This window comes from Drosophila serrata, unplaced genomic scaffold (assembly GCF_035046125.1).
Source record: "Drosophila serrata isolate PLE 108 unplaced genomic scaffold, ASM3504612v1 contig_276, whole genome shotgun sequence".
Lineage (NCBI taxonomy): Eukaryota > Metazoa > Arthropoda > Insecta > Diptera > Drosophilidae > Drosophila > Drosophila serrata.
In genome coordinates, this window is record NW_028257174.1 from 1,230,418 (window position 1) to 1,242,841 (window position 12,424).

At 31.2% G+C, this 12,424-nt stretch overlaps 2 protein-coding genes across 15 annotated transcripts in view; one reads left to right on the forward strand and one right to left on the reverse strand.

Moving 5' to 3' along the window:
• LOC147643180 (uncharacterized) overlaps positions 1-12,424 on the forward strand; it is a 335,120-nt gene that overhangs the window by 301,684 nt on the left and 21,012 nt on the right. The window lies entirely within an intron of this gene.
• Positions 1-12,424, reverse strand: part of fog (folded gastrulation) — a 64,208-nt gene that overhangs the window by 29,248 nt on the left and 22,536 nt on the right. The window lies entirely within an intron of this gene.

Genomic DNA, 12,424 nt, shown 5'->3' on the forward strand with positions numbered 1-12,424 from the left:
AATTTTTACCTAGGCCTTTAATCTTTAACCTAGACACAATTTGTCTTAATTTATTTAAGAACTTTCTGTCACTCCAATTGAAAACCTATTTAAATGTTCCTTTGTTTTTTTTTTAAATTTTAACTGTCATATAACCTTCCTCATTAAAGATATTGTATTTCCTACAGTTAGAGTGTTAAACAAGGTATTATTTTAACCTATATAAGCTGCTAAAAATATTTCAAAAATAATACCCTGCAAGGGTATAATAAAATCTAGACATGTTTTTAGGAAACTTAAAAACTGGCAGAATTTTATTATAATTATAAACAAATAATTATAACTATCAGTAGCAGTAAAGTCATATTAAACAATCTGTTTATAAATTTGTATAGATTCCTGCCTTAAAATCTGCTGGAAACTATTGGAAAACCTTAGGCCAGGTTATCCCTTTTTAGAACTCGGAAATATTACAAATAAATAAATCAATAACTTAATAAAAATTAGATAGAGAGGAAGCTTCTTCTTTTCTTGAATTAAATTTGTTCCAAACCCTTTTCAAAACCACTCTTTTTTTTTGCTCTTCTTAAACTGATTTGCGTTTTCAATTTCGATTAGACAAAGTCCAATTCCTCTTCACCGTCGTCGTGGCTTTTTTTGTTTTCGATCCCCTCTATTTTTTTTATTTTCATTTGCTCTTCGTTTGGTTCCTTAAAGTCAATAAACTTTCTATGGCTGAGCTTATCAATGTTGTTGCTGCCGCAAAAGTTGCTGCTTTTGCTGCTGCTGCTGCTGCTGCCGTGTATCCGCCAGCAACATGTTGCAGCTGGGAAAATGAAACAACTGCCTCTCGCTCTCGCTCATTAGCCCAGCACAGATTTTTAGGTTTTGCCACTTAAAGAAAAAGTTTGCAAAAGTATTTTTTGGGGAGAAAAATATAGCTATAAAATGATATATCAAGTATATAATTATTAAAGCTATAATATACTATACAATATAAATAATTATTAAAGCTATAATATAATATATAAAATATATAATTATTAAAGCTATAATATAATATAAAAGATATATTTATTCAAGCTATAATATAATATAAAATATATATTTATTAAGGCTATAAAATTAAATGTTTTTAGATAATCTATTATTTTTAGACGGCGAAACACAAGCAATTTTTGAAGGTTCTTTTAACAACAGAAATGTGACGAATAAGCAATTTTTAATTCTATTTTTTTAAAGAAATGTAAATTTTAATAAAAGAAGCCTTCTACTTTAACTGCTAATATAAGATAATTTCTACTTTTAGAAATTGAAAATATGGACAGTTCCTTAAGGTTCTTTTAAAAGCAAAACTTGTTAAATAAGGACTTGAGAATTTTAAAATAATATTAATTAGTTATATAGGGGATGGTTTATTTAAAAAAGGGCATGTTTTATTAGTATCCATCCTATAAGTATCTTATATTTATATACTTTAGTGTAATGCTTAAGGTTTCCTTAAATATTTTAATATACAAAATTTAAGCTTATAGATTACAGATACGAATAGTTTTCCTCTCAGTCTCTATTCTTGGTTCTTATTTATTTATTTTAGTATTATTTTTTTATTTTGTTGCCTTAAGCTACATTTAATTGAACTTTCTTTTTCTACAACTTTAAATTCTTGACTTATTTTTTCAAGTGTAACAATAGGGCATCTATTGCAGCACTGATTTATCTGCCATCTCACGTTCGTGAAGGGTCTGGTCGTGATCCACTGGCCAGTGGCTATATGGCTATATGGTTCTTGGCTGGCCACCCGTGATTTTTGGCTCTTGGATCATCGTCCGAGTTCGAGTTCGAGTCTGAGTCTGAGTCTTTGAGTTTGAGTTTGCCTCGCGCCTTGTTTAGTCAGCAGCATCAATTCAATTGCTCTGGACCACAAAATCATTGACAGCGCAAAAGTTAACAACTGCGGCGGCAGCACTGAACGAAAAACTATATCATATTGATGAATAAAAAATGATTTTGGATTACATAAAAGAGGTTTAAGCTAGGGAAATACTCGCAAAACTTCTTTCTTAAAGTTTTTTGTTAAGAAATATTTTTGAATTGAACTGGAAAGTGCATTTGTGCTCAGTGATTCTTCTGCAACAGCGTCAGCATGTCAGCGTTCGTGGTCACACGACTCCCTGGCTGCCCCCTGGTTTCCCCTTCCGCTGCTGCTGCTGTTGTTGTTGTTGCTGCTGAGGGCGCCATTCGGTTCATGGGAATCCGCTCCAGAAGATGCCACACACAGCAAACAAGAAGCAATAACAGCAGCAGCAACAACAGCAGCAGCAACAACAGCAACAGCAGCAGCAACACGAGCAACAGCAACAACTGTTGCAGCTGCAGCAAACTTTGACCCCGCGCCGCATTCTCTGGCATTGAGGCATCATCATCATGGATTCTCCACCTCCACCTCCCCCTCCCCCCATTTCCCAATTTTCCAAGGGGATTCCATCTGGGGGTGTTGCCGGCAATTTGCTTGCTTGCATTTCGCTGTCGCAACAATTTTAATACATTTCTCACATGATTGCAGCAGCAGCAGCAGCAGCAGCAGCAGCAGCAGCAGCAGCAGCAATACAATGCACAGTTGCAGTTGCTGCTGCTGTTGCAAGTGTTTCGTGTTTCGTGCTCCATTGTTCAGTGGCTCTGGTTGTCTGTCAGTCGGTCATGTGGCCAAGTAATTGATCATGCGATACAACACTTTATGCTTTTATATTTTATATGTAGTAGCAGCAGCAGCAGCAACAGCAGCAGCAACATCAGCAACACAAAAGACTACACGCATTCAGAAAGAAAGTTCTACAGAAATTTCCACTTAATTTCCTTGAAATGTGGCAGGCCTTTATTTCGGGCATTAATATAAAGTCTTGTGTTTTTAATTAGGCTACCATTAATTTGAGATATCAAATTCTCAGGAACTTAAGACATTTCAAAAGGGGAATAAGTTATAAAATTCTTGGGAACATATAGTTCCAAAAAAAACTTTAAAAATTATATAAAAATTATAAATAAATAGTAACCAAAGTAATCTCAAGTATAAGCTTTACATTAAGTCTCAGTTAATCTCCAATAATCTCCCTCAATTATCCGTTTCCTGTTTTAGATTCTAATCCCATATTTTGCACCATTTAAAATCACCTAAAATCCCAATTAAATTGCCTTGGTAATCAGCTCATTGGCTTATATTGTTTAACTGTTTGTTGTTACTGTGTCATAAAAGCGGAAAAAGTGGCAAAAAAAAGGGAAAAGGAAACATACTGCATAATAAACAACTGCAACAGCGGTGGCGGCAACCGTAACAACACTGCGGCAACAACATGCAACGCATAAACAACAAATAACACAGCAAAAAGTGCCAAAAACATGCATAAAAAATGTTGGGAAATATGAGTAAAAAAAAGGGGGAAAATATGTGCGTGTGTGTGGGATAAAAATGCCAAAAAGCCAAACGAGAATTGTCAAACCGAAAACATTGCCTGGCCACCGCAAACAGCTGTAACGGACCAACAGCAGCAGCAGCAGCAGCAGCAACAATAGAAATTGCAGCAAAGGCAGCAACATCCACAACACAGCAATATCAGACACATACACTTGGGGAAAAATTTGTGATTCAAATACATCTATAATTATCAAAATTTGCATATGACAACTATTTCCGAAAAATTCAATGTTTAAAAAACTCATAACTCAGCCAAAAATTAATTTATTTTAATTCGGAAAGCGGTTCTGTGTTAATTTTTAACAGGTCAATAAAACTGCATACTCTATTTTCAAAAACTAGAATTTTATATTTTTTTCTAAATTTTATTTTGTTAAAAAAAATTGAAAAGGTTTGAAATTTTTTTTTGTTTTTTCTGGATATATCTAGAAAGATTCGTCTGTTGATGCCGATCAAGAATATATATGATTTATAGGATCGAAAATGACTCCTTCACTTACTTTTAAGCTTCTGACTGAAGGTGCAATACAATTTTTTAATCGATATTAAGAATATTGTTTTTATTTTTTTTTTGATAAGTCAAAATGTAAAAATCTCATAAACCAAAAATGCATTAATTTCAATTCGGAAAGCACTCCTATTTTAGTTTTTACCAGGTTAAAATTGAATTTTTGGCAGAATTTGTTAAATTTAAACACCTTCAATTAGTTTTAAGCGTTTTGATAAAATTTTAAACGCAGGAAATTATAGGTTTAGTGACCAAAAACAATAACTAAAACAGTACACTTTACTTAAGAAATATTTATCTAAATTAAACAGTAATGTTCACTATAAAAAATAATAAAATAAAAAATATAAAATTAATAAAAATATGCCTATATGGCAGTCTTCAATATGGTTTACTAAACCATTATTATCATAATGAAGAAGTGACCAAAAACACAGACTAAAACATAAACTTTCATTTAAAAATATTCCCCCAAATTGAACAGTAATTTTTTTTCTATAAAAATTTCGTAAATTCACATAAAAATATAATTTTACTTTCCGTGTAGCGACGCGCCGGTGAAACACGCGTTTTAATTTTACGCGTCGCGCCAAAATGCTATGCATTTCCCTTAGCACCCAGAAAAACCTACTCCCGTCTGCCTCTTTTTCCCGGTTTTCCCAGGCTGCCACTACAACCTCCTGCCACCTGCCACCTACAACCTGCAACGTGCAACATTCAACATCCGCTGCCAAAAAAAAATGAGGGAAAAGAGGGAAAAGAACCCGACTACGCTGAATGTTAGGCTTTTTGGGGCCTGGGACACAACGATAGCATTGTCAAAACATATGCTTTCACACTTGCCATGCTCAAACATAAAACCAGGGCTGCGGGGCGCAGAGGGGGAAAATGTTAAGGGAAAATTCGGGATATGGAGCGAAAAGCCCAGAGAAAACTCCAGAGGGGGGGAGGGGGGGAAAGGGAGCAGAAGAACGCGTGAAACAGGCATCCAGTTGCAGGTGCAACACACAAAAACTACACACAAAATTGTCAGAGACACAACCGTGGGGAGGGGGGGAGGAAAAGCTGAGAGGGACGGGGGGGAAAATGTGTGGAGAGAAAAACGAATGAATCATGACAACCCCAAAAATGCATAATACTTAAAGTCACAAGTGATAAATAAATAAATAAATGCCACAAGAAGAAGGCCTTTCTTCATCTGTTTTTTTCTCTCAAGATAAGCAAACAAAAACCTTATGATGCAATTGCTTTTAAGGAGAGCTGATTCATATATATATATATGTATATATAAGATCGTGTATATATAATTATTAAACAGAAATACTCATACTATGATTTTTTAAAGAATTATATAAAGGAAAAATAAAATACACTTCTTTTACTTAAACTCTTCTTAAAGATAAATATATTTGTCTACGTTGCTTTTCAAAAATATTTAGAGACCTTAAAAATACACATTTAAATTATTTAAATTGTTTACTATGAAATATTTTCACCTATTTAAATATTTTATAAAAAGTATTTAGAGTTCATTTTATCGCCTAAACAACAAATCTTTTGGAGAGGGAAAAACTCATAAACCCAAACTAAACTACCTAAAATCTTCTTAAAATAGATATATATTTTATAATAATATTTCTAAATACCTTAAAAATTTTGTTTTTTTTTTTAATTTATATAATTTATATTTGGTATAAAATATTTTTACCTATTTTAATACTTAATAACAAATATTTAAAGTTAATTTTGTCGACTGATCATCAAGTTTTTTTTCGGTGGAAAAAGGGAAAAAGTCCTACTTTCCTGCTGTCCGCATTTTGGCCCTTTAACCCCTTGATGCTCTCCTTCCTCCTTTCCCCTTAACCCTTTTTTGGGCGCGCATTTTACCAAAAACAGGAAAATTAAGTGCTTGTCACATTTGCGGTTGACAACATTTAATTTTCTGTCCATTTTTATGCAATTGCCACCTTTTTGGCCTTCTTTTAGTTTATGAAATTTGCGGTTGTTCCCCCACACACATGGGGCGAATAATTAAATCATTTAAGCCAAAAACCAAAGTACAAAAAAATAAACAAAAAATATTACTCAGCGGAGACAGCAAAAGCAGAGTAGAAATAGAAATGAAAAACGGAATATAAAATGTGTAATAAAGTGTAATAAAAAAAATAAAAAGAATTGTAAGCGGAAGTAGCTGCGCGACGCATTCAACTGAAACGACTGAAAAGACAGTTGTGGTCATAAAAATAGCACTTAAAAAACAATAGTATATATTTACTTTCTTAAAATATTAAAACAATTTATAGTATATATTCTTAAAACATTAAAAAAGTAATAGTATATATTATTTCTTTTAATTTTTGAAGAAGTTAATGTATAAATGAATTTTTTAGAACACTGAATTTAAAGTGGGAATATTGAGGGATTATTATGTGTTAAAAATATGTGATAAAATATATGTTTCAAGCATAGCTTAATATTTCTTCATTGTAATAATGCCTAAATTAACTGGATTTATAATATTATAGAACAAAATAAAATTAAATGAAGTATATTAAATACAGTAAATTAGTTTATAAGACATATTTTTTAAATATTTTTTAAAGTTGTAGTATTTCTAAAATATTAATCAAATCTATGCTATAAAGTGATCTCTTGAATTTGTAAATATTTATAAAAGGCAAGAACTTAACCCCCTTAAGCCCACACACTTTCTTAAAATATGTAATAAAATATATTTTTCACTGCATAATTAAATATTTCTCCATTGTAATATCGATTTAACTAATTGTATTTATTATTATATATTATAAAATAAAGTAAATTGAATACAGCAGTTTGTCGGACACATTTGATTTAAATTATCTTTGAAAGTTGTAGTACTTCTAAAATATTAATAAAATCTATGCTATAAAGTGATCTCTTGAATTTGTAAATATTTATAAAAAGCAAGAACTTAACCCCCTTAAGCCCACACATTTTCCTAACTCTTTGTTGTACCCTACACACTTCTCTTTTAATTTTATTTAAATTGTATTTCCTTCTTTCTGTTTTTACCACCACTGTGTGACTCCGCAAAAGCGGAAGAAGGTGGCATCACCCATCGTCATAAAGAAAGACAAACGGCCGTTGCCGTGTAATGGAAATTACGAGCGGTGTCTACGGACAAGAACAATAAAAAAATCGCATTGTAATAACACCAAGAGCAACAACAACAACAACAACAACAATAATAACAACAACAACTTGGGGGCAGTGCACCTGCCTCAGAAATGTGTGTTTCCACTACAAAAAGTTCCTACGATGAGGTTCCGATGGAGCGGCAGCGATTAGGTTTTAGATTTTTAGACCCATGGAGCTGCCCCATTCCCCCAAAAAAAAGGCCGATCTCCAAACTGTTTACTGCTTCCGCTGGTTGCCAACAACAACAACAACAGCCAGCAGCAGCAGAAGCGACAGAAATTACACTGGGAGAAATTTTTTTATTAAATAAATCAGAAAAAAAAACCAGAAGGAAGAGCTTAATTTTAGACCCCTTTCAGGGGTATTATAATTTTAGTCAGAAGCTAAAAACAAAGTGAAGGAATCATTTCCGACCTTATAAATCATATATATTCTTGATCAGCATAAACAGGCAAATTTTTCTAGCTATCTCTGAGAGAAAATTAAAAAAAATAATTTTTTTTAATTTTTTAAGGTAATAATATTGACAAAAATTTAAAGAAAAAATTGAATTTTTTAACATTTTAAATAGAGTATGCAGATTTATTACCCTACCAAAAACTAACATAGGAACGCTTTCCGAATTAAAATTCATGCATTTTTAGCGTAGTTATGCGATTTTCAAACTTTAATTTTTTGAAGAAATTTTCATACAAAAATATTGATAAATATCGAATCAAAGAATGATATTTTACTTTCAGTCAGAAGCTTATAGCGCATAAAGTATTCATTTCCGACCCTATGTATCATATATATTCATGATCAGCATTAACTGCCGAATCGATCTAGCAATGTTTTAAGGGAAAAAATTTTTGATCAATTTTTTCAACATTTTTTATGGGATTAAAATTGGGAAAATTTTTCGAAAAAAATTTTAAATTTTAACATTTGCAATTTATTATGCAGATTTGTTAACCAATTAAAAACTAACATAAAACAGTTTTCCGATTGAAAATTAAAGCATTTTTGGCTTAGTTATGATTGATTTTCACTGCAAGGGTAAGGTAAATATGCTTGAAAGTTAAATTTATATAAAATTGATACTATATTATATTAAATATAAAAAAATATATGTAATATATATATATATATCTTTTTCATATAAATGTATTTAAAACCTGGGTTCTTGGCATAGTAACAAAGCTAGCTAATTCTAGCACTATTAAAGAGCTAAATTTATGTACTTCAAGTCAAATCTATATTTTATTAAATATTAAAAATATATATAGATATTTCTTAACTCATTTCTACATATCTAGTTTTGTGGATTCCTTGCTCACATATATGTATATAATTCTAATAACACAAAGTAAATCCCGATCCTCAAACAAACTTATGTTTTTATTAATAAGTTTCCGGAGCTTCTTTCAAAAATATATATTTTTATTAATTTTAATAAAATGTGCTTAACACAGCTTAAGCTTTTAAATTAAATACCATATGTTTTAGTGATTTTAATAGATTCAGAATAAAATATTTCTAGCCTTCACCTACTTTTAATCAATGTTTCCATATTATTCATCATATTTTTGATCTGACTAATTTCGATTTCGTGCAATACTTTTCGCTCTGTGCATCGGTAGTAACCACAAAAGCGTAACAATCAGAATGGCTGCCCCCTGGAGGGGGTTCCCCTTCCCCTTCCCCTTCCCCTTCCCCTTCCCCTTCCTCTTCCCCCCTCACCTTAACCCCTATAAGGCCCCGCATTTCGAACGGAGGCACCTGTTCGTCGACACTTTGACGCTTCGCTGATTTTAGGCGAGCGAAAGAGTGCGGTGCGTGCTACGCTTTTGACTTTTTCGATGATGACTCAGCGACGTCATCCTGCTGCCTCCCCTTGCCTTCACCTTAACCCCTTCCCCCCCTCCCTGCCTCCCTGAAACCCCCGAAGGCCCCCAGATTAACGCCACCCCGAACATCCCGCATCATGCTATACCTTCATGGTTAAATAACCATGCGGGACAGCGAGAGGGATCAGTAGGAGATGGGCGGGAAACGCTACGCTGCACACGAGAAGAGCTCGGAAAAGCAGGGGGAGGAGGGGGAAAATGCTGGTGGGGGAGGGGGGCCACATCAGGCGGAGGTTAGAGCCAATGTGTATACCTTATTAGCCACAATTGCCGCCCAAAACGTGCTCAAACAGGTGAATAAATGAATGAAAGTCGTGAATGGGAAACGAGCCGCAAAAAAAGTAAATAATAAGAGAATAAGAATTTAAGGCCTAAGAAATATATAGGAAAAATATAGAAGTTATATAGAAAATATGTGGAAAATATATAGAAAATATATAGAATTTATATGGAAACTATCTAGAAAGTATATAGAAAATGTATAGAAACTATATAGAAAATATATAGGAAATATATGGAAAATAAGAAGAAAATATATAGAAACTATATACAAAATATATAAAAACTATATACAAAATATATTGAAAATACATACAATATATATAGGAAATATATAGAAAATATATACAAAATATATAGAAACTATATAGAAAATATATGGAAAATACATAGAATATATATAGGAAATATAAAGAAAATATATAGAAATGATACACAAAATATATAGAAAATATATTGAAAATATATGGAAACTATATAGAAAATATATAGAAAATATATAGAAACTATATATAAAATATATAGAATTTATATAGAATTTATATAGGATATATATAAAATGTATATAGAATTTAGATGGAAAATACATAGAATATATATAGGAAATATATAGAAAATACATAGAAATTATATACAAAGTATATCGAAAATGTATAGAAACTAGAAAATATATAGAACCTATATAGAAAATATATGGAAAATACATATAATATATATAGGAAATATACAGAAAATATATAGAAAAGATATAGAAATTATATACAAAATATATAGAAAATGTATACAAGCTATATAGAAAATGTATAGAATTTAGATGGAAAATATTTAGAATATATATAGAAACTATATAAACCCTATATAGAAACTAAATAGAAAATATATAGAAATATATATATATATATATATACAATATAGGGAATGTGATAAAAAACTTATCCAAACTCAATCCTTCCTCCTAACAAATATATATATATTCCCCACCAGTTCGTGATCTTTTGGCTTGGAAATGTGAATAATGTTAGACATTTGCCCCGGAAAATGGAAAATTCCAATGCAAACATTCACTGAGATCGGTATATATCGGGGTTTTTTCTTTTTGGTATTTGCTTTTCGGTCTCCCAGATCCGGTCTCTTGAAGAGTTTCGGTCTTTTGGTTTTCAATTCTTTGGTTCTTTGGGTCTCAGGCACGTACTGCCAACGGATTCCCCCGGATGATGTTTGCCCATATATTTGCCCCGATGCAGCTGAATCAATTTTACTATATAGCCCTCGGCCATCAGGCCTCGAAAATAAGTAATAATAATAAAAATAATAATAAATTCGTGATAGATTCTCTATTTCTTCGTCTCTTTCCGTTTGTCGTTTCACGTTCCGGTGGTTAGAGGCAATGGTCATGGAATTTCTCACAGATTTCTCACAAATCTCCCAAAAATTAACCAACAAAAACAAAACTCTAATAGAGTTCCATCTTCGGAATGTGATTTTGCGTGTGGCAGTAACACTTTCTAATGCTGATAATGACTTTGCATGAAAATACACAGAAAGAAAGTGAAGAACTATAGCTTAAAGTCTTAAGAAATATTTGTGTAACCCAAAGAAAGCTATTTATAAAATTATGATAAATACAAATTATATTACTTCATTCAATAATTCCACTTGCTTGAATACTTAGACTATGAATAGATTTTCCCCTAAATAGTACAAATAATATTTATATTAACTAAGCCCTCACAGAGGATTTTATAATATTACTCACTGAAGAAGTCGTTTCTGGGAGAAAAACATTTTTTCGACATTTTTTTCAAAATTTTATAAGGGGTCTAATCGTTAAAATTGTCAAAAAAAAAAATTGACAAAAATTTAAAATTTTTCAAATATTAAATTAAGTAAGCAGATTTGTTAACCTTCTCAAAACTAACAAGAAAAAGTTTTCCAAATTGAAATATATGCTTTTTTGACTTAATTATGATATTTTTAAACTTAGATTTTTTCAGAAAAAATAACGCATAAAATATGAACTAAAATCTTTTAACAATGCTAAGTAACCCAAAAAAAGCCAAAAAAAATCATATACATTTCGATTGATTGAATTGAATTGAATTGAAATATTATTTAATTAGTAATAAAGTATTAAGAAATTACAGTTTTTTGGCTCAGTTGACATAGTTAGTTCCCGAAAATATTCTTGTCTTGAATTTATTTCTATATTTTCCCCACCCTAAGCATATTCTTAATTATTCTCAGTGTAGAATTCTCGCCTCGAATGTCACCCTCAACAGTCACTAAATTTAACTCTTTTTTTTTGGACAGTCGCTTAAATGCAATTAACTTTGGGTTACACTTTTATGCGGGATCCGTTTCGGTTTTGATTTTTGAGTTTTTTGGTATCCATATTTTTTGGTTTTCAGTTTTGATTTTATTTGACTATATTTTTGAGTGTGTGTTGGTCAGCGGAAGTGTTCACTTGGCCAGCTTTTGGCACTGATAAACATACTAGTTGTAGTGACATCATTATTATTATTATTTAATTACTCTTAGCATCTGCTCATCTCTATAAATCATAATCGTGACTTATGTCGGGTTTTGCAAAATGTTTTGAAATTGAAAGACAACTGATAAGGCAATGGAATGGAGGTCAAAAACTCTTTTTAGAAAGATTTTATAAAGCAAGATTTTAAAACTCTTTTCGGAAAAATTGTATAAAGCAAGATTTAAAAACAGATGTTCTCAAGAACTTATTTTTAATATTATCTATAAAAGGCTAAGAGACTTGCCTAATCTGATTATTAATAAATATAATGATAGCTATACGCTCATTAAAAATTTTAACAATGATTCATATACATTACCGGTTTTATTATTATTTGATAGTTAAAGATTTCATTTTGTTATGAAATTAACTAAACAGTAAAGAGTTTTCCCAAATCGTATTCTATTTTTAAGTAAATAAACCCTTTCTCTAAGCATCTTATAAACATTAGAATCAATTTTAAATGATACAACCGACTGCACAAGTTTTTCTACTCAAAACAAACTTGTTTCTGTACAAATAAAACAATATAAATTATACGATTATAAGCCTTAATTTGCTATAAATATAGCAAATCAAGGATATAT